Source organism: Rhineura floridana, chromosome 7 (genome assembly GCF_030035675.1).
Source record: "Rhineura floridana isolate rRhiFlo1 chromosome 7, rRhiFlo1.hap2, whole genome shotgun sequence".
Lineage (NCBI taxonomy): Eukaryota > Metazoa > Chordata > Lepidosauria > Squamata > Rhineuridae > Rhineura > Rhineura floridana.
Genome location: NC_084486.1, coordinates 120,716,761 through 120,739,272, shown reverse-complemented (window position 1 = coordinate 120,739,272; position 22,512 = coordinate 120,716,761). Strand labels below are relative to the sequence as shown.

The 22,512-nt window shown below is 43.3% G+C and overlaps 1 long non-coding RNA gene across 1 annotated transcript in view; it reads right to left on the bottom strand.

Annotated features, from left to right (window-relative positions):
* Positions 1-640: 640 nt before the first annotated feature.
* Positions 641-22,512, bottom strand: part of LOC133388520 (uncharacterized) — an 86,263-nt gene continuing 64,391 nt past the window's right edge. Inside the window, exons 2-4 of the long non-coding RNA XR_009763848.1 lie at positions 8,555-8,589; positions 8,171-8,219; positions 641-967 (exon numbers count right to left, since the gene is read on the bottom strand). This is a non-coding gene — a long non-coding RNA (uncharacterized LOC133388520). The remainder of the gene's footprint in view (positions 968-8,170; positions 8,220-8,554; positions 8,590-22,512) is intronic.

The window sequence follows — 22,512 nt, the reverse complement described above, 5'->3', positions numbered from 1 at the left end:
CCTAATAGTCATAATAGATTTGGCCAAGGAGTGGCATTAAGGATGTACTTTGGAAAATGGAAATGGAATGCCTTCAAGTCAATCCCGACTTATGGCGACCCTATGAATAGGGTTTTCATGGTAAGCAGTATTTAGAGGTGGTTTCACCATTGCCTTCCTCTGAGGCTGAGAGGCAGTGACTGGCCCAGGGTTACCCAGTGAACTTCATGGCTGTGTGGGGATTCAAACCCTTGTTTCCCAGGTCATAGTCCAGCACTTTAACCACTACACCACACTGACTCTTTAAGGATGTACTTTATCACCCTTTTAATATATGCTTATGGAAACAGTGGAGATTCTAATCCACATTCACAATAGTTTGAAATAGGGGAAGTGTTTCCAGATTAGTTGGAATGTACACAACTTGTGCATGTGATATTAGAAGAGGAAACGTCTTCCTTCTTTCATTACACTACTTAGTTTTATGAATAAATGGACTGTAATGGCTTTCAATAGTAATGATGCCATATGTGGAATATTATTCCACATTGAACTAAATATTACACATCTTTATATTCATTCATTTTTAAAAGTTTTTATTGTATATGCAAAAACATCAACAAAAAATAAACAAAATACAAAACAAAGGACAAGCCAGGGTAGTACATAGGCAGATACAAATCCACCAAAATAGAGTTCACATAAAAAATAACTATATTCCCCAGTGTCTGTGGAAAAAGAAACTCCCACCAGGTCACGTAGAAATTCTCTGCATCCTCAGACTCACTGGACACCCTTAAGTAATGGGTCAACTTCTCAGAGATTCCTAAGTTCCATACATTCTTGTGAAGGCAAATGAAGATCCTGTGCCATTTTCCACTTTGGTGCAACAGAAAGCTGAGCTGCTGCCAGCAACCATGTCATTATTCATTTATCTTTAATTTGTATACCACCTTTCTACATTACTGTACTCAAAGCACTTTGCAACCTGTAGAAATGTAAAAATATACAACAAAAAAACTGATTCTCATTCTACAACAATGCAAAAAAATGTACATATCAATATGTTACACACCATTTAGAAACCTTTTGTATTTATAAAATAAATAATTACAATATAACTGACAATAATTAATAAAATTCAAGAATCCATTTCACACAGGATATTATGAGAAAATGTCAAAATATTAGCAGCTGACAATAAAACAAAACCACCCTGTCAATCATTGACAACCAAGTATGCTTTGGTATTAGGGTTTCCTGGTCCCTGGCCTGATCCTGATCCTGTATCTTTAGGAGAAGAGAAGGTCAGCCAAGTGCAGGTGTTCTTGCAACTCTGTAATGGGAAAAACCACAAGGTGGAATTCTCCCTCCCCCCCCAACTTTTAAAGATACAGAACTAAGAGGTCTTCTGTATCTTTAAAAGTTGTGCAGGGGGGAGGGAGAAGTCCACCTTGTGGCTTTTCCCATTACAGAGTTGCAAGAACACCTGCACTTGGCTGACCTTCTCTTCTCCTAAAGATACAGGATCAGTCTCAGGCCAGGAACCTGGCAACCCTATTTGGTATGGATTCCTGTATTGAGCAGGGGGTTGGAGTCTGGCTTAATAGGCCCCTTCCAACTCTAGTGTTCTATGATTCTAAGGCAATGTCAGCAAAATGCAATACAAAAATGCCACAGACTATGCACCATTTGCATCCTTTATGCTTTGCTTCCCTCTTTTATTTTAGCCCTTCCTTTTGATGACCAATTGGATTTGGAGCTGGTGTGCTACTTATTGCCTTGCTTTGTAACACTCCACCCCTCAATGCCCTTGAGCTAAAATCAAGGAAAGTGGTGTTTAAAGGAGAGGGGTAAGAGAACAGTAGAGTTACTATCAAAAGCAAGCTGTACTTTGCCTCTCTGAGCAAAACAAGGATGACCCAGTGGCCAGCATACAATCAAACCTTTAAAACTTCAAATGAGCGTATATAGTTATAACAAGGAATGTCTTTCTCTAACTTTTACAATCCCTCACTGACAAAGGAGGCAATGTTGCTAAAAGTTCTGTGTAATGTTTCCATACAAAAACTACATTTTGCTCCCAGCCTGCCCTTGCAAATGATGAGATTGTTAAGACTCCTATGGCAGACCTTTCACTTAATTGTGTGTACAATATCTCTTGGTAGATATCTGCAAACGTGTTGGTTGGGGATTGGTTCTGAGAGAGGATATGTGTCTACTTTTCTGTCTGGCCCCATCTACACTATACATTTAAAGCAGTATCATACTACTTTAAGAAGTCATGGCTTCTCCGAAAGAATTCAGGGAACTGTAGTATGTTAAGGTGCTGAAAGTTGTTAAGAAACATGTATTTGTCTCATAGAATACATGCAATTCCCAGAGTTTCCTGGGAAGAGGGATTGACTGTTAAATCTTTCTGGTAACTGTAGCTCTGAGGGGGATAAGGAGTAATGTGGAATTGGTTTTTTTTTTTAAAAAAATACTTAAAATTGTTTAACTTTAAAAAGTCCTACACTGCCGTGCTTTAACAAAAACAATCCAGACCTTTCCAGGGATCCACAGGCAACATTTAGAACATCCTCACTTCTTGCAAAACTCTTGGACTTAGAGAAACATAGAGATGTTATACAGAAAATAAGAGGTTTATTGGGTCAAAAGAGCACAGAAGCAGAGCAACAGGGCATTATGTAGTTTTGCTGGGACCCGGATCTAACTTTGGGGGGGGTATTGACATAATGCGTTGACTCAAGGGGAGACCACCTAATCACCCCAAGTCATCTAGTTACTCAGACCTCTCCCAGAGCTGATGTACACCTCTACAATTGGAAATGGTTTCCCACTACAGCTACATGTATGCAAAAGAGAAAAGCTACTTGTGAGAGTCATACAATTTCTTATGCAGATAGGGCTTCAATGTTTTTTTAAAAAACATTAAAGAAACACCATTTAGTTTAGTAGTAGAGGGGAGTCTTTCGTTCCATTGAGACTTGGTAGGCTTGGCCAGAACTGTAGCTTGGAGTCTAGGTGAAGCTACTGACATCAACCTTACTTTAACTGTTCTGGTCATCTGTTAGTTAGGTGATAAGCTTATCTAATGGATTAAAAAACTTTAAGATGAAAGGATAAGGTATTTGTGGGCCATTGTAAACAATCATTTGCATGTGTGAGCATTATTTGTTTCCCCTGTTTATGAATCACTGATAGCTTGTGTAATTCCACCTTACTCAAGGCTTAAAGCCTGGTCCAAAGTACAAGAACATCTCATGACATGGGCTGTAGTCCACAGAAGCTTTGTTGTTATGTGCCTTCAGGTCTATCACGACTTATGGCGACCCTATGAATCAACAACCTCCAATAGCATCTGTTGTGAACCACCCTGTTATCTTGTAAGTTCAGGTGTAGTAAATCTGATAGACTTTAAGGTGCCACAGGATTCTTTTGTGTATGTGTTTGCTGTAACAGACTAACAAGACTGCAAATACAGGAATAAACACAGTGGATCTTAGATTCTTAACAAGAAAGCCATTTGTACACACCAAATGCCATGTGACTAATGGCAAGCACTGAATTATTGAAAGTATGTCCCAGACATATGGAGTAAATCTTCAACTAGTGGCACCACAACCATTTTGTTTACTCCCCTTTTAGGCTTTAAGAACATACAGAAACAAGCAACACAATCCTATGCATGTAACTGTGGGCTCATCCATACTTCTGTTTAATCTGTAATGTAAACCCTTTGCATCTCCATTAATTCACCCTTGTCCATATGATGTTCCCTGCGAAACACTGCCCTCCCTCATTTTCTCCTAGCTAAATCTGAAGTTTCCTTACCCAGCAATACTCTCAACAGTTCTAACTCCGGATTTAGTTAGGGAGGGTTGGCAAGGAATGTCATATGAACAAGGGTGAATTAATGGAGACACAAGGGGCTTACATTACAGATTAAAAGGAAGTATGGATGAGCCCTGTGCTCAATGTGACTTGCTCTTTAGTCAGCAGTAGCCCTGGTTGCCTCCAATGTGTGGAGGGGAGAGCAGGGCTGCACAGCTAGCCCTATCACTAATGTCCCCATTTCCCAATGGCTGCAGCCTCACACTTTGGTATATTCAGTGGGAAGGGCTGAAAGGGAATCTTCAGATGTTTGGCTGAGTGTGCTTGAAATGCTTTTCTTTGGCTGCATTCAGACAGCAGGTTATTACATTTTCCCGGCATTTCCTTACGTGATAATTTCTGCATTTTATTTGATCTTTCCCATGACATAAAAGCCACTTCTGGAAATCTAGCAGAACATAGTGGAAGTTTTGCACTTATTTCTGTGTTAATTGCTTCCAGAAAAAAACCTTTTGCAACCCCACTAACCCAGAAAATCTTCAGAGTAAAGTGTCAAAATTTGGGGCAGTATACCAGCACGTACTTATTTTCTGCTGGTATTCCATCTTGATTTCCAGAGGGAATCATGGGTGAACAGAAGCGCACATGTCCAGAAAGAAGGGGGGAGTAGTGACATGTCCAATGACATTCATTGTTGTGTGACACCATGTCTACTGGTGTGAATGACATTTAGCTCAACATGGTGATGTATTGGTCCACAAGCCACAGTTCCATAATGCAACAGGTACCACAGTGTGAACAGAATGTTAGAAATTGGGACAGAAGTGCTACCATTATAATCAGTAAAGCTAACACATTAAACCCCGTATCTGAATTTAGCCACTAGCAGGGCCCTGTGTGATCTGGGCTTCCATTTGCATGGAAGATTGTAAACATGCAAAGATTCCCCTCCTTCAGATCTTCCCAAAGATAAGGGCTGGAGCTGGCAAGGCCAGGGATGTTGGGGGGCGGGGCTAACACACATAGCCCCACACCTCCAAGCATTCTGTGAACGCATGGAAGCTAGTATGCTTGGGACTGCAGCCTAAGACAATAAGCCCTGTTCAGGTATTAAGCCTAATACGCAAGAGCCAAAAAGTGTGCAGGGTTGCAGGTGCATGCGCTGGCCTTGTCCTCAGTGTCTCCACCCATGCTAGGATGAAGGTATGAAAGGGGATTGTAATTGCATTCAGCTCCCCTACAAGAATGACTAAACTGATGTGGCGCAGAGTGGTAAGCGGCGGTAACGCAGCCAAAGCTCTGCTCACGGCCGGAGTTCGATTCCAACGAAAGGAGGAAGTCGAATCTCCGGTAAAAGGGGTTGAGGTCCACTCAGCCTTCCATCCATCCATGGTCAGTAAAATGAGTACCCGGCATATGCTGGGGGGTAAAGAAAGGCCAGGGAAGGAACTGGCAATCCCACCTCATATATAATAATAATAATAAATAAAATTTTATTTCTAGGCCGCCTATCTGGCCGAATTAACGGCCACTCTAGGCGGCGTACATAGACTAAAATATAACATAGAGTAAAATATAACATATAATACAAAACAACAATAAGTATACGCAATCCAAACCTACCCCCGTCATACAAAAATTTAAACTAAATTAGACAGATGTCTCGAATGCCTGCCTAAAAAACCATGTTTTCAGTTCTCGGCGGAAGCCTGTCAGGGAGGGGGCATGGCGGAGATCATAAGGCAGAGAGTTCCAGAGGGCGGGGGCCACAATTGAAAATGCCCTCTCTGTGGTCCGCACCAGCTTAGCTGTTTTGACTGGTGGGACCGAGAGAAGGTCTTGGGAGGCTGATCTCATTTGGCGGCCTATCTGGTAATGCTGAAGGCTTTCCTTTAGATAAACTGGACCAAAACTGTGTAGGGCTTTAAAGGTTAAAACCAACACCTTGAATTGGGCCCGGTAAACAACTGGTAGCCAGTGCAGATCTTTAAGTACTGGAGTGATATGGTCTCGGCGGCGGCTGTTCTTGATCAGACATGCCGCCGCGTTCTGTACCAGCTGTAATTTCCGGACCGTCTTCAAGGGTAGCCCCATGTAGAGCGCATTACAATAGTCTAAGTGAGAGGAGACCAGGGCATGTACCACCCGTGGGAGCAGATGGACAGGGAGGTAGGGTCGCAGCCTTTGTATCAAATGTAATTGATACCAAGCTGCCCGGCTCACCGCCACGACCTGAGCCTCCATGGACAGCTGGGAATCAAGAACAACACTGAGGCTGCGAACCTGGTCCTTCAGGGGCAATCTTACCCCATTCAATACCAGGTCAAAATCACCCAACTTCCTCCTATCTCCCACAAGCAGTACCTCGGTCTTGTCGGGGTTCAGCTTCAGCCTGTTTCCTCCCATCCATTCACTTACGGCCTCCAGGCACTTGGAAATGGTATCCACAGCCATCTCTGGTGAGGACTTAAATGAGAGATAGAGCTGAGTGTCATCTGCATATTGGTGGCACTGCAGCCCAAATCTCCTGATGATGCCCCCCAGCGGCTTTATATAGATGTTGAATAGCATGGGAGAGAGGATAGAACCCTGTGGCACACCACAATTGAGAGGCCAAGGGTCTGAAGACTCATCTTCCAATGCCACCCGTTGGTGCCTATCAGAGAGATAGGAATGGAACCACTGTAAAACAGTGCCTCCTATTCCCATTCCCCTCAGGCGATCCAGGAGGATACCATGGTCAACGGTATCAAAAGCCGCTGAGAGGTCCAGGAGGACGAGGAATGTATGTTCACCTCTGTCCAACGCCCTCCTCAAATCATCCACCAGAGCGACCAAGGCTGTTTCAGTTCCATGTCCAGTCCTGAAGCCCAACTGGAATGGATCCAAATAATCCGCTTCATCCAAGTGTGTCTGTAACTGAGTAGCCACCACTCGCTCGATCACCTTGCCCAAGAATGGTAAATTGGAAATTGGGCGAAAGTTGTTCAACTCTTGGGGATCCAAGGAGGACTTTTTCAGAATGGGCTTTATTATTGCCTCCTTGAGGGCTAATGGCATTGCACCCTCTTCCAAGGAAGCATTCACCACTGCCTTGATCCCTTCGCTCAATTTCTCTTTACAGCTCACAATGAGCCATGTAGGGCAAGGGTCAAGCAAGCACGTGGTTGGCCTCACATTAGAGAGCACCTTGTCCACTTCCTCAGAGGGAAGGGGCTGAAACCGATCCCACTGGACTGGAATGCAGTTGGCCAGCTCTGGCCCACTACCTGTGTCCACGGCGTACGGAATCGTGCTCTTCAGGCGCTCGGTTTTATCAGCAAAGTGCTTGGCAAATTTGTCACAGGAGGCTTTAGAATGTTCCAAGGGTTCCTGTGCAACCGGACCGACCAGGCTTCGGACCACTTGGAACAACCTCCTGGGACAACACTCTGCAGACGCAATGGAGGCAGCAAAGAATTCTCTCTTCGTTGCCTTCGTTGCCACTTGATAGGCAGCTATTGCTGCTCTAACAAGTGTCCGATCGCCGTCAGAATGAGATTTCTGCCACCGGCGCTCTAGTCGTCTCACCTCCTGCCTCAGGCCCCGTAAGCGTGGTGTATACCAGGGTGCAATCTGAGTTCTATTCAGTTTTGGAGCCACCCAGTCTATTGCCCTGGTGATCTCCCTATTCCACTCCGTCACCAGGGTTTCGACTGGGCGACTTTCTGACGGCTCCACATCTCCCAGCGCATTCAGGAATCCTTTTGGCTCCATCAGGCGTCTGGGGCGGACCATCTTAATGGGTCCCTTACCCCTGCGGAGGGTATGTGGCAGTGAGAAGTCCATGTTCACCAGATAGTGATCTGACCATGACACGGGGTTCAAAGAAACAGCCCCCATTTTCAGAGCACTTCCTTCCCCTCCCGAGACAAACACAAGGTCGAGAGCATGACCGGCTACATGGGTGGGTCCAAAATTACAAAGGTGCAGTTCCCAGGAAGTCATGGTTTCCATGAAATCCCGAGGAGCTCCTATGAGAGCAGCCTCGGCATGCAGGTTAAAATCCCCCAAGACTAAGAGGTCAGGGGAGAGAACCCGCACGCTCGAGACGACCTCGAGCACCTCGGTCAGGGAGTCATTTGTGTAGCGGGGTGGGCGGTACACAAGAAGAATCCCTAAACTGCCTATATACATGGTCTGCCTAGTAAACGTCGCAAGACATCACCCTAAGAGTTGGAAACGACTCACACTACAAGTGTGGGGACACCTTTACCTTTTACCCCTACAAGGGGTACACCAGCCTGTGATTGGGAGTCCTGTGTTGAGCAAATGAGGGGGGGCAGCACTGGGGAAGTGTTCTCCGCATGCTCACCTGACTCTGTAGACATGTTGTGCCTTCACTGTTCTGGCAGAGCTCCTCACTAGGGATAAGGTGAAAGGTGGGGGCAGGGGAGACCAAAACCAGGGTGAGCAGAAAAGAAAACATGGCTTAGTATCAGCAAACCATTTGATTAAAAACAAAATCCACATTTAAAAGTGACAGACAAGAAAACTTACACCGGCTATCAAAATCCTTTCAAAGCGTCCCTAATTTCTTTCAGTCCAGGATGGCAGAAAGTGGTAGCACGTGTCTGCCTGACAGTTGCTTGGCTGTACATGGCTGCAGACATGAAGTGTGACCAGCACTTGCTGCTTTATAGATAGCATGGGTGATTTGCAGTTTGGATTAGCAGAGACATATTCCTTTGTTACTCACCTCGGTAGCATCCTCTTCCCACTTTTGTTTTAACACTGTAATTAAAGAGAGTCCTTTTAGTTGCACAGTTAATGTCAGCAGTTTCAGTAGGTGGGAGATCAGCGCATTGAGAGTGTGTCTGGCTTCTTGGGTTTGTCTGTGTTGTGGTTCAAGCAGAGGTCAAGACAGTTACACATAAGGAACAAAGGTTTATGGCTGCATTTTGCAACTGTGTGGTAAGAGTTCACTCCTCCCCCTTCCTTTCTCCCTGGAATCATTCCCCAGTTATGCCACCAGTTTGTGTAGGATGAAAATTTAGGTAGATACATGAATGGAGGACAGCGATACTCTGGGATTATTCTGACAGCCAGTCTGTGTTAGCTGTCAACTGATAGACAACATTTGCAGGATTTTCAGTTCTTGGTTCCATTGACAGGAGTGGGGAACCTGCAGTCCTCCAGATGATGCTGGATCCCAAGTCCCATCAGCTCCAGCCTGCACGGCTAGTGATCAGGGATGATGGAAGTTGTAGTCTGGAAACATCTGAAGGGCTACGGATTTCCCACTCCTGTCATGTGTGCGGCAGTTGTGTGAACAGCCCCTCATTCTTAACAAGTGGAATAATCCTAAATCTGTAATGAACAGAGTAGCAGTGAAGAAATACAACATGCACACATTTTAGCACAACTAATATGTGGTGGCCTAAGACCAAGGAATAAACCTTTTGTCATTGTTTTCTTTCATGTAGCAGCATGCTACAGTGCATTCCTGGCTGCCACTTGAAGCCCCTCTGCCCTGATCTGATGACAAAGTGCATGAAGGCAACCCCCTCACTCCTCCATTCTATCATGTATGTAGCTTGCCCCCAAATTCCAGTTTGTATTCCTGGCTATGTTCTCTAATCTGAGGCTGATTCAAATAGGTGAAGGGGAGGAATCCCCCCCATCTTCTGAACATATAACGAATTCTTCAGGATCAGACTAATTCTCCACTTAGTCTAGCATGCTGTTTCCTACAGTGGCTATGGCACAAGCAGGACCTGCGGGCAATATCTGTCACCTGTTGTTCCCCAAGAACTGTCATTCAGAGGCATTGCCTCTGTTCCTGGAGGTAGTCTAGCCATAATGACTAGAAGCCATTGATAACCTTATTCTCCATGTAATTGTCTAATACACCTTTGTTGTTGTTATGTGCCTCCAAGTCGATTATGACTTATGGTGACCCTATGAATCAGCGACCTCCAGTAGCGTCTGTTATAAACCACCCTGTTCAGATCTTGCAAGTTCAGGTCTGTGGCTTCCTTTATGGAATCAACCCATCTCTTGTTTGGCCTTCCTCTTTTTCTATTCCCTTCTGTTTTTCCCAGCAACCTTAAAGCCATCAAAGTTGCTGGCCGTCACCGCATCTTGTGGCAGTAAGTTTAATAGTTGAACTGTTGGTGTCACATTTGTGACCTGGCTTACTCACTACTGAAGTCTTAGCTACTTTTATGAAGTAGGCTTCACCGTGTGAGTTTTGAGCAAGAGCTGGATTCCATGTATGTGCACTGAATTCTGAATTTCTTTGCTTGTAAATGTGCTCACAGTGTCTTAGTGAGACAGTGAGACAGGTCCAAGCATATATGATACTATTAGGGATTCATAGCAAAGAATCTCAGACGGCCAAATTCTTAGTATATTTCTTTGGATTGTGTTGATATGCTGATCTTCAGCATGAGAATGTATGCCTGACATACAGAATCAGAAGAAATCTGTAATGGTTCTGCACTGACCAGTAGCAGTCTTCTGGCTAGTGATTGATTCATATGACTAAAGCTTGCAACATGAGTTAATATAGCCTATCAGGCTCAATATCCCAGAGAAGTCAGAACACAATGCTCTGGGCAAAGAAGTCATCAGTGAATTTAGTCAGTTATGCAATGCAGAACTTATTAGGAAACTATTCCCTGTGAAGATAAACGCACACCCAGAATCCAATACTTGTTTGAATGGCCCAAGGGGGAGGCTCAGTGTAATAACACATACTTCTCATGTCCTACAACTTCATTTAAATAAAAACAATCTTATAGACTAATGTTATACACTCATGTTTTCACATAGCTGTTGTGACATGGATTGACTCATGCCAGGTGATTTACAGAAATTTGTATGATTAGGCTTCAGCTAGCTTGGATTATGTCAAGGTCTGCCAAAGGTAACTTGCACTATATTAGCCCTCATACAGACAGAAATAATTCAGGTCACCCATTCAGGTGAAAGCTTCTGCCACCCCAACCTGGTGTCTCTTGGATGTTTTGGACTACACCTCCCATTATTCCTAGCCAGCATGGCCAATGGTCTGGGAGGATAGAAGCCAAAACATCCAGAGGGGATAAGATTGGGGACACCTGACTCTTGGGAAGGACCATAGCTCAGGAATAGAGCACATTTTGCATAGGGAAAGTACTTGGCAGCTCCAACTAGGAAAACCTTGGAAGCCATTGTCAGTTGGTGTAGATCAGAGGTGGGGAACCTTTTCTGGCTGGTGGGTCAGATCCTTATATTCCCAATGCTGGAGGGCCAAATTTGTCAGGTAGGTGAGGCTAACCACCTGTCAGTCACCTTCCATCATAGTGACATCAGGTGATGCTGTGCTTTAAAGCCCCAGCTGTAAGGAATTCAAAGCACAATGAGGGGCTGTTTGAAAGCTCTCTGCAAACAGTTCCACACTGCTTCTAAACTTCCAGTTTTTGGAGGTTCAAAGAGCAATGCTGGATTGTTGGAAAGCTGAAGGGAGTGCAATCCTGCTGGCTGCAGGGATTTGCTTCACCAACATTGTTCACCGCCCAGAGAGCTATTGCTAGTCGGGCGGTATATAAGTTTAATTAATAAAATAATAATAAATAAATAAACATGTTCCTCACAGGGAACATGCTGGTGAAGCAGCACCCAGCAGAACTGAACCCCCCACTCACTAGCTGATGAGCAGAGGGTTGACTCCTGCTGGCTGCAGGGGTCTGCTTCACCAGCACATTTCCTGCTTCTATTCACATTACAACTTGGTTCAGCAATGGGTATCATGTGGAAGTCTAATTTTTTCACCTCAAGCGATGATCTTATGCATCCTTACTCAGAAGTGGGGATGGAATCCTCTTGTTTTTTATGTTTTGTTTTTAAATGTGGCCCCCTAGTGGTTGTTAACAATCTGATTCCTTTTTCTTCTGATATCTTTTTATTTTTCTGATCTCCATTTTTTTTTTTTTGCAGAGAATTTTCAATATTATAATCACTATTTATTTGCGAATCTCCATTGGTATCAATCTTTATTCTGAACTCTGTAATTATTGCCTGTTTACATTCCTTTTCAAGTGCATTACAGAGCAGATTAAGGCAGATGATCAAGTCAGTGTCTTCCCTTCTGCTGCTTTCTGTCTGTCAGTTACAATCAACACTTCCTTGACATCAGTGAAAGGAAATACACATTTAAAGAACTCACATAGAAAATAGATAGCTAAAAGTATCACTCACACTATAGATGATTTCAAAGTGAATTAAAAAAAACAAATAAAAAAAGAAGAATGAATTGGAAGCCAGGCACAGAGAGTTGTTACTTCAAAACTCTCCACAAAGATAGAGAATATCAGAAATAATAATTAATCTGATGGCAAATCCGATTATTGCAGAAATGGAGCCCATTGCCTGTCAGAAGTAAGATTCACTGATTTCAGTTGATCTTATTCCCTAATAACTAAGCGTTCATAGGACTGAAGCCTTAAAGGATATAACTTTTTTTTCATTCAGTTGAAATAGTGCACTTCTAGATTCTTGATTACATTTCCTCTGAGAGCTAATGAGATGTATCTTTGTTTAGACAAGAGTAAAATATTTTCCAGGTTTTTTTCAGATAATGATAAGACTAAAAAATAATTATCCATTGCAACATGAATCTAATCTGGCAAAGGAGCAAGCAAAATGAAACTGATTCATTTCATCTACCTCTTTAGAAATATGTTGAAATTATATTCAGGTTCTTTGATCTTATAGAAACGAATGTTTGTGCAATGAATTCAACAAAAGGGGTATATTAAATCTGGAGGAATTAACATCTGCAACGGCTGTGATACAGCCGGTAGACAGTCTTAGGGTTGCTCATGAATTCATTGCTTTACTTTGTTTTGTGCCTGCCCTGACTTATGCACTGAGAAATTGTTGTTGTTACTCAGGAGAAAAAAGCCAGCTCATTCCATCTGGTCCTTCCACTGGGACAGGTGTTTGAGGTCATAAACCTGCCTTTTATCCAAATGCTGGTTTCACTGAAGTGAGAACACAAACTGTTCAAAGGCAGTGATAAAAGGAAATCCTGAATTTCCAGTGATAATGAAGATTTATTCATGCACAAAATGAAAGATGAAGGGGAGATGAAATTAATTGGGTGATGATAGCTTGCAGTACTGGTGAGGCTTAACTAAGCATATACAATGGATTTTTCTGTGGATCTTACAGCATGGTTTGCTTCAGCTATACAATTCAATCAATTGAAAGGTGCTATGCAGGCATGAAAGGATGTGTAAGTGGTGCCAAAGAACACAGTAAAACACAAATCTCCAAAGAATGAGGGAAGTTGTCATTCCAACTAAGAGGTGCTGAGGTCTGAGGTATGCGTTAAAACACTAAGCCACAGCATAGTATTATGTGGCAAGCATTGGGCTCACATCCTTTCCTCTCTACCTGAGCTATAGACCAGAGAAAAAAATGTTAGAAGCATTCACTTCTGGTTTTAAACCGACCAGAGTTCCTCTTTACAACCATACTCAGAGAACTCTGGTTTGTCACTCTAGCTGGTGAGCAAGCCGGATTAGACCCTTGTTTGAATCAACTAGAGTTTAAATTAACCAGAGGTTTCTGGTTGTGACATAACCATAATCAGCCAGAGCTTTTGATCTCATCCTGAGTACAAAATAGTAGACCAGAGGGCAGGCAATGCAAACATGAGGAGGTTCATCATGACTTGGTTATCTAACATTAAACTATGTTTTAGTATTATATCCAAACTGCCTCCTTTCTGTCATTTACTATTGTTTCTCTGCAGCTTGCACCAGGAGAACATTTGGGTGGCTTCTACCCTAGGAGTTAGCTCTCTGTGTCTCTTCATTTTGGCAGTCTTAATTCACCAGAGGTGGTTGCAAGCCTTTCTTTTTTGATAAGGACACTTCTGATAAGTGATCTTCACCATAGTCTTACAATTTTCCAGCTGCTGCCCATATTATTATTATTATTATTATTATTATTATTTATTCGATTTATTAGTTGCCCATCTGGCTGGTTATCTAGCCACTCTGAGCGACGTACAAAAGCAAAACATACAAGAACATCAGTACATCAAAAAAAAATGCATGAGACTCTGCCCTTAAATGTGGAGGAAGATAAGATGGAGGCTAAGTTCCTGTTCTGCGGGGTGTCCAATGGGTGGGTGGGTCTTTGTCTTCTTTGAGCCATATCTTCTCCTTCTGGTGCAGTTACTGGAAGCTGAATCCTCATCCTTGTAGGACAGGACCGGGGAGCTTCTTGGGCTTCAAGGCCACATTGCTCCATGGCAATGGGTGCATGTGGCCAAAAGTGTCATAGGCCCTGTGAAGAGTTCCTGATGTGATCAGGAGGGAGGAGGAGATAGACTAGGATCCTGAGGAGGGACCCAGTGGGCTAAAGTGGGAGGGGGCTGAAACAGGAGAAGGCTTCAGCACTTTAGACAGTGACAGCTCTGCCCCCTTAGCTCCAGTTACAACTGAAGAAGTGCTGTCTGACAATGAGCCGGCAGTTGGCCCACTTCTCAGCCCTTCCTTGTTGCCTGAGCCACCGCTTATACCTCCTCTCGAGAAGGAGGAATCAGACGCTCAATCAGAGATGGTGTCAGAGGAGGATCTTGCTGAAGTGCCACCCCTAACATCAGCAAGGATGTGACAGCAGATGTGCAGCTGCTCACAGACAGCATCAGCTTTTCAACCTGTTCATAGGAGTGCTCACCTGCTCACACAGTCCCATTCAGAGAAACCTTCCCCATCCAGATTAGAGGGCCCACCCCAAGACTACTTAAAGAATCTCAAGAGGCATGTCTAATTGCTGTGACAATGTCTTAGCTTGAATAGTCATGCCTGGTTATGCTGTGTAGAGATGCAGAGTTCTGTGTAGTCAGTAAGCTGACCTATTAAATGCTCTAAACTGAGATTCACATTAAATATAACAGAGAAAAACACACCACTGAGTCTGAGTCTAAATCCAATGGGGTTGGCCAGGACAAAAAGTAAATGATCAAAGCAACAAAGCCCACCACACTAATTGACTAATTTGTAGCTGTGAAGGCAATCTAAATTAAATTAATTAAATCTGCTTGGATGGCTATATTAATTAAATTGCAGTCCCCCCTATGGTGTAGTGGTTTGAGTGTTGGACTACAACCTGGGAGACCAGGGTTCGAATCCCCACACAGCCATGAAGCTCACTGGGTGGCCACAGCCTCAGAGGGAGGCAAAGGTAAACCACCTCTGAATACCGCTTACCATGAAAACCCTATTCAGAGGGTCACCTCAAGTCGGGATCGACTTGGAGGCAGTCCATTTCCATTTCCTCCCTATTAAAAAATGATCATAATGTATTGAAAATGAATGGACTTTTATTATTATTATTATTATTATTATTATTATTATAAATAGTATAATATTAATATTTCCTACCCATTCTTCACCATAAGATCCCAGGGTTTACAACAATGTAAAAATACAATCATATTAGAAGTACCTTCCACCATAGCAGAAGACACAGTTTTGCCCAGGTGCTCTATAAACTAGTGATAGCTAGCAGAAAGCCCTGAAAGGCTGAGTGGTGGTGGAGCTCCAGCAGTTTTGGTTCCACTGGATTCAAAGCCCAGTGGATCTCCTTCAGCCATGCCACCCTGAAGCTAGCATAGTGATTAAAAAAAAAAAAAAAGACAGCTCCTCCCCAGTTTTCATCTTGGCCAGTGCAAGCCTATAGGGCTTTGGATATGACAATGGATTCACCATTCTAAGCCTCCCCAGCCCTTGTTAGGATTGCTCTGTAAATTAACTAACTTAACTTGAAAGACAACTCTGATTAATTTGCAGCCCCATGCCATATTTTTAACGTGAACTGAAAATCAAATTAAAAATGAACTTGCAGGTAATCCAAGATTCCTCTCCCCTTGTTTACATTTTTTCTACCTCCAGGACCAATAGTTTAGGTAAAAGATGTTCGTTATCATTTGGCAGAGATAGCCCTGAGCTTCAAAGGAATATGGAAGGAGTATTATTTCCAATTTGGTCCTAGCTCATGCTGTGCTCATCCGATGATCTCCAGTTCTCTGCTATGACCACCACCCCAGAAGCATTCCCATGAAGATTTCTTGAGGGATTCAAAAATGCTGCTCAGAATGCCAAGTGCTACCACTGGACTCTGGGGACTCAACAAGATGATAACTTTGCTCCTCTAGATTCCTCTAAAAAACAAAACCCTCATTATGAAATAGAAAGATACAGGAAATGCTCATTTGACACACAAAAACTGTATAGAATAAGAAAAACAAAAATGAAAAGCATATTAAATAGCCCTTAAAATGGTATCTTATGCTTGACGGAAAACTGACAGATTTCTGATGGCATATTTTCTTTAAATGATATTCAGAGTGCAAAATTTCACAATTCCACACCTACCACCCTCTGACATGTGGCCTTTGTCTGGCTCTTGCTTTCGTAACTGCTATCAGTGCTGACATTAGCATACCATTTGGGAGGCAGCATTCTTCACTCTGCGGTAACTTATTGTCAACGTCATGGAGGGTAAGGTTATCAATGGTTAGCCATGATGGTTATGCACTGAGGTAGTATGCTTCTGAATAGCAGTTGCTGGAAAACATAAATGGGGAGAGTGCTGTTTGCAGGCTTCCCAGAGGCATCTGGTTCATCGTTGTGAGAACAGGATGGTGGACTAAATGGGTCTTTGGTCTGATCCAGCAGGGCTCTTCCTACATTGTTAACTTCGTATTTTTCCAAAATTTGGCAATTAACATACAAATCTCTGCCATTACATTACTCACAAAACTTTATTGCTTTTCTAAAAAAGACCAAATTCTTCAATATGTATAATAATTGGAATTTAATCTACACTTCTTCTGTTCCCAAATCTTTGGACTCATTTACAAATCACCAGCTATGCTTCAGTCAGATTCTAATATCACGTGTGGATCAGCTCTCTGATTTCCTTCTGAACTTTCTGTCGCTGTAAGAATAATGCTCAATGATACAAGAACAACAACACATACCACAGCAAAACAAATGCCTTGCTTGCTTCAGGGTTGAAAGATAAGTGACCAGTTGAAGCATGTGTATGAATAAGGTTGAATGAATGTATATGAATCATGCTAGAGAATAAAGGGGTTGCTGTCGATTCAGCTGCTAAAACTCAGAGGAAAGCCACACAGTGCAACAGGGCAGTAAAACAAAAACTGATTTTTCCTCAGTTGTAGAGCAAAGTTCTTGGCATTCAAAATAAATATGATTCAAGAATCATGCAAAACTAGGGATGGATCAGCCTACTTCTGTTCTGTGTCAGTTTCTCATAAATCATGGGTTCATGCACAAAAAGTAGAATTTAAATTGTACACATTTTATATGCATTCTTCCCCTAAAACATCCATTTTTGTATGCTTTTCAAAGGCAGTATGCTTCTAAATACCAGCTGCAGAAAACCACCAGAGGGGAGAGTGCTATTGTACTCAGGTCCTGATCGCAGGCTTCCCAGTCATCAGGTTGGCCACTGTTGAAAACAGGATGCTCAACTAGATGGGCCATTGACCTGATGATCCAGCAGCTCTTCTTATGTTCTTATGTTCATTTTCACCCTAAAATACATATCTTAGTATACCTTTTTTTCCCCCCTGTAAAGCATTTGCGCACATGTTTTCACCTTAAACTGCATTGCACAATTTGGGGAAGTATGCAATCTTATTGATAGCTGCATTGTGATCTGCATACTGTATATGTCTGGGACTGGTGAATTAGGCTGGTTCACTTTAAAATGCAGACTGAATGGCTTTCATCCCCGTGCAAAACTGGACTGCAAGCAGCAGTGCTAGAGCCGAGAAGGTGAGGCTCACCTGCTTAGTTGCTCCATTGCAACAGGCCAGTGACACTTAAATGCTCAGTAAGCCTCATCCTTGGAAGGCCACTTTGAAAATGGATCCAAGAATGGAGAGGTCAGGCCCTGCCTCTTACCCCTCAAAGTGGCTTACCAGTAGGTCCTGTGATATTTTTTAGCTTCACATCCTTCTTTTGCCTCTGCGTTTGCAGGCCTGTCGGTTCTCCAGGAGTCATAGGGGTCTGTCAGGCCCCAAGCAGTCAGGGAACCATCTCACAGCCTGATAGAGAAGGAGGCAAATGGCACAGTCCAGGGCAGGCATGGTTCAAGTTCCAAAAGCAGAGCTAAAGCTTAGAAGAGGCAGAGAAGGTAATCCAAAGCAGGTGGGAAGCCAAGTTCTGATGGGGTCTCGTGCTTAAGGCAAATATCTCAGACTGGGGGCACCACATTCAGAGCTTGCCTTTAAATAGGATTTGGTGGAGTTGTTGGTGTGGTCCTTGGGATCAGCTAATTGAATGCCAGGTGGACTGACTTCTCTTGCAGCACACACGGCACCCTTGAGAAACATGTTCAGACTGAAAAGGCTTGCAACAGAAACACAGCCCTAAGCCTGACTGTTGGGAAGTCCAGTTCAAGTCTCTTTCTTGGTGCATTATAGGAGACTAGATCAGAGATGAGAGACCTCAAACCTGGGAGCCAAATGTGCCCCTCCAAGTCTCTCTTATCTACCCCATGGGACTCTTCCCAGGCCACATGCCCTCCTGAGCCTGCTCTATTTTGCACCCTTCTCAAATGACTAGATTGCGTCCTTGAACTCAGATCATGCTTCTTCCTTGGACGGAGGACAGAAAGGAGTATGTGGGTGTGAAGAAGCTAGCTCATTGTACAAAGGTAAAATTCACATTTGTTGCTCTGCCTGCTTTTGCCTCTGGCTGTGCCCACTACCGGCATGTGCCCCCCAGAAGTTTGGCGAGAAGGGAATGTGGCCCTCAAACAGGAAAAGGTTCCCCACCCCTGAACTAGATGGTGAGAAACAACAAGATCTGGAGGACCAAACCCCTGGCCTAGAGTGTAATGAAGCCTTAGGAATTGGCCAAGCTACTAATAATGATACTCAATAGCCAGGAAAATGTGTCATATGCCTATACTGCATAAGGTTTAACTTCCTAAACATAATTGAATAAGGACTTTGCTTGGATTCTTAAATTTTGAAAAACTACAGATGCAATACATTTTAAGGAACCCTGACCTTCATTCCGAGGAATTTATGTGTCTATGTGATATATCATAACCCAAAAGAATGAAAAGTTTTATGGAGATCTTAAGAATTGTTTACCATTTCTACCAACAGCCACCCAGGAGGAACAGCCTGACACACTGTGGGAAGTGGGAACAATTCCCTGGGAAGTTCTCCTACACAAATTCATTTCAAATTAATGGAGTTCATATAAGAACTTGGTGGTGCACTACTTTGGGAATAGGAAGGGGTGGGGAATCTGTGTACCTCCACATGTTGTTGGACTCCAACTCCCATCAGCCCAGGCAGTATGGCCAACAGTCAGGAATGATGGAAGCTGTAGTCCAGCAATGTGTAGTAGGGCATCTTGTTTTCCAGGGCTTTCCTCTGTCTTTAATATTGTTGTGTGCCTCCCCCAATCTCCAAGCGGTGAGATTTCTGGGGGTCCCTGTGCTCCTCCAGGGTTTGATTTCCTTTGGGAAGAAGGTCAGCGGAGACTGCAGTGTCTTTATGAAATATGGTTTATTTATTTACACACATTCCAACCTGAGCTCAAGGATGGAGGGGTTCAATGCATCGGCAGTCCAATATCCAGCTTTTTCATCTGGGTTGCAGGAGGCACCCCAAAGGCCATGGTGCAGAGAGCCAGTCTCTCTGCCTGCTTCCAGTTCCCAGCAATTCTCTAGACACACTAAAACTACAAGCACAACTTCAGCTAGCTGCCAGGAGTGGGGGGGGGGAAGGTTCTTCTGCAGAGTTTAAATGACAAAAGAGGTCTTCCTGGCCCATTCTCCATTGATGGGCAACTGATAGAGCCCATTATCTTACCTGGCCACTCTATTTAATTAACAAAGGAGATTCATCTGGCTAGCAGAGCCAGCCCCCAGGGCATAGGACTCCCAATCAGAGGCTGGAAAGGGGACCCACAGGGACCATCCATTCCAACCCCCCAAACTCATAACAATATGATACATTACATTATCTTGACTCATCTCAGCCCATCCCAATGCACTAACTGAAACAGGCAGCCAACAAGGTGCCCTCTAGATGTTGTTTGCCTTCCAGTCCCATTAGAGACAGCAAGCATTGTCGGTGGTCAAGGATGACGGGAACTGTAGTCCAACATCATCTGGAGGGCTTCATATTAGCTAACCCCGATCTAGGAACTCTGACCCGACCACCCATTTAAGGCTGACCAAGAACCAGCTGAACACACATAAAAATTGCATTTCCACAGACTTCCTTCCAAGTTTTCAACCAACCTTTTTCAGTTAACATACTATTTCCTTCCTCCACAATTCTTCCACCCCCACTCTATTCACCTTACATTTTATGTTTCTATTTGAATGGTATTTGGTTTTCTGCTATTCCAAACTGACTTGCAGAAGGCAATGACAGGTTGCAATTTTAAATCCACTTAGCTTCCCCCACCTTTCTGAATAATCCTGTTTGACAGGCTCTCTCTCCTTCCCTTCTGTAATCATTAAGTATGGCTTCAGTTCAAATGGAGCAAAAAAGGTAGATTAATTGTATTTGTCTAGGGATGCAACTGTTGTGTTTGAGTGGAAAAGAAAGGAGGGAGGGTTAGAACCACATTTATCTGAAAGGAGAATAAATCAGCAAATATCCGACCCAGAAAGCAGCTGGTTAATCATCTTTCTGCTGCATTTATCTATTCATTTCTGGATTCATACTGGGATATTGTTTTAACCTCTTGATGAATTAGGACTGCAGTGGCCATTATTGTTAATTAAAAATTTTTTTTAAGTGTTTTAAAATTTGTATATGTGTATATTTCTTTTTAATGTTTTTAATGGTTGTAAACCGCCCAGAGAGCTTCGGCTATGGGGTGGTATACAAATGTAATCAATTATTATTATTATTATTATTATCCTTTGCCTTTTAAAGGGCCAGCAATCAGTGGAGGCTGGTGGATCCAATATCAGTGGGACACTAAATCCTTGGACAGCTGCTTGAAAGTTTAGGCTAAAACCCAGAGCAGATTCACTACCCCACTGACATCAGAGCAGCCTCCACTACTTTTAAGTTTCCTCATGTGGCCCTTAATAAAGGGCTGTTAAAGAAGTCTAACAAGACTTTCCTGCAAATGCTTTATGCTAGCTCTCTCCAGTAGCTGTGATTATGAAATAAGAACTGGGCTAGCAGGAGGGAGGGAAAACAGGATTTTCATTTTTATTTTTTCCTTTAAACAGCATATATTGGCAAAGTTTAAGTATGTCCTAAAGAATGCAAAACCCCAGTTTTAAAATGAATGGGTAGAATATAATTATCTAATACAACTATAATTTATTATTATTAATAATAAATTTTATTTATACCCTGCCTTTCGGCCAAAGGCCCTCGTCGGCTTACAAGAAAAATAAACACAGGTATAAAAATACAATAATATACAATATAAACAATACAATATACAAAAATTAAATTAAATAGAAACAACAATTTAGCAGTAGAGGAGTTTTTTAAAAACAAGGTATTCAGTGAACGCTCAGATTGTTAAGATGGATCAACTGTTCCATCAAGGGTTACCACTTATGCATTGCCAAAAAAGAGGATATACATCACTGAAAGAGAGGGCAAAAGGGATCACACATTTGAATAACAATTGCATATGCTCATTTATAGAGAGAGCAGAAACATTGTTCGGGACTTCTTGGAAACCATGGCTTCCTGGGAGCTGCACCTTATTACAATGGGTCCCACCCATGTAGCCGGTCATGCACTCGACCTTGTGTTTATCTCGGGAGAGGAGGAGAGTGGTCTGAAAATTGGGGATACATCCATCACCCCCTTGTCATGGTCAGATCACTACCTGGTGAGGATGGACCTTTCACTGCCGCAAACCCTCTGTGGGGTTGGAGGACCCATTAAGATGGTCCGCCCCAGGCGGTTGATGGAACCTGATGGATTCCTGAATGCACTTGGGGATACATTGGAGCAAGCACACGGCCACTTTGCTGAAGCCCTGGTGGGGGGCTGGAATGCCGCAATCACCGGGGCATTAAACCGAGTGGCTCCAAAACGCCCTCTCCCCCTGAATAGAACTTAGACGGCGCCGTGGTTTACCCCACGGTTACGTATTCTGAGGTGGGAGGTGAGACGGCTAGAGTGCCGGTGGTGGAAGTCTCGCTCTGAGGACGATCAAACACTGGTTAGAGATGCTGCTGCAGCCTATCATATGGCAATAAGGGCAACAAAAAAAGATTTTTATGCTGCCTCTATTGCATCTGCAGAGTGCTGTCCCAGGAGACTATTCCAAGCGGTCCGGAGCCTGGTTGGTCCAGTTGCTCCGGAACCAATGGAATAAGATAAGGTCTCCTGTGACGAGTTTGCTAAACACTTTGCGGATAAAATCAATCGTATTAAAAGCGAGATTCCGTACACTGTGGATACAGAGAGTGAGCCAGAAGTGAACAGTGTTGCTTCGGTGGCGTGGGATCGGTTCCGGCTTCTTCCTTCTGATGAAGTGGACAAGGTGCTTTCAACTCTAAGGCCGACCACCTGCTTACTTGATCCTTGCCCTTCGTGGCTCATTATGAGCTGCAAAGATAGACTGGGAGAGAGGATCAAGCTGCTGATAAATGCATTGCTTGAAGAGGGAA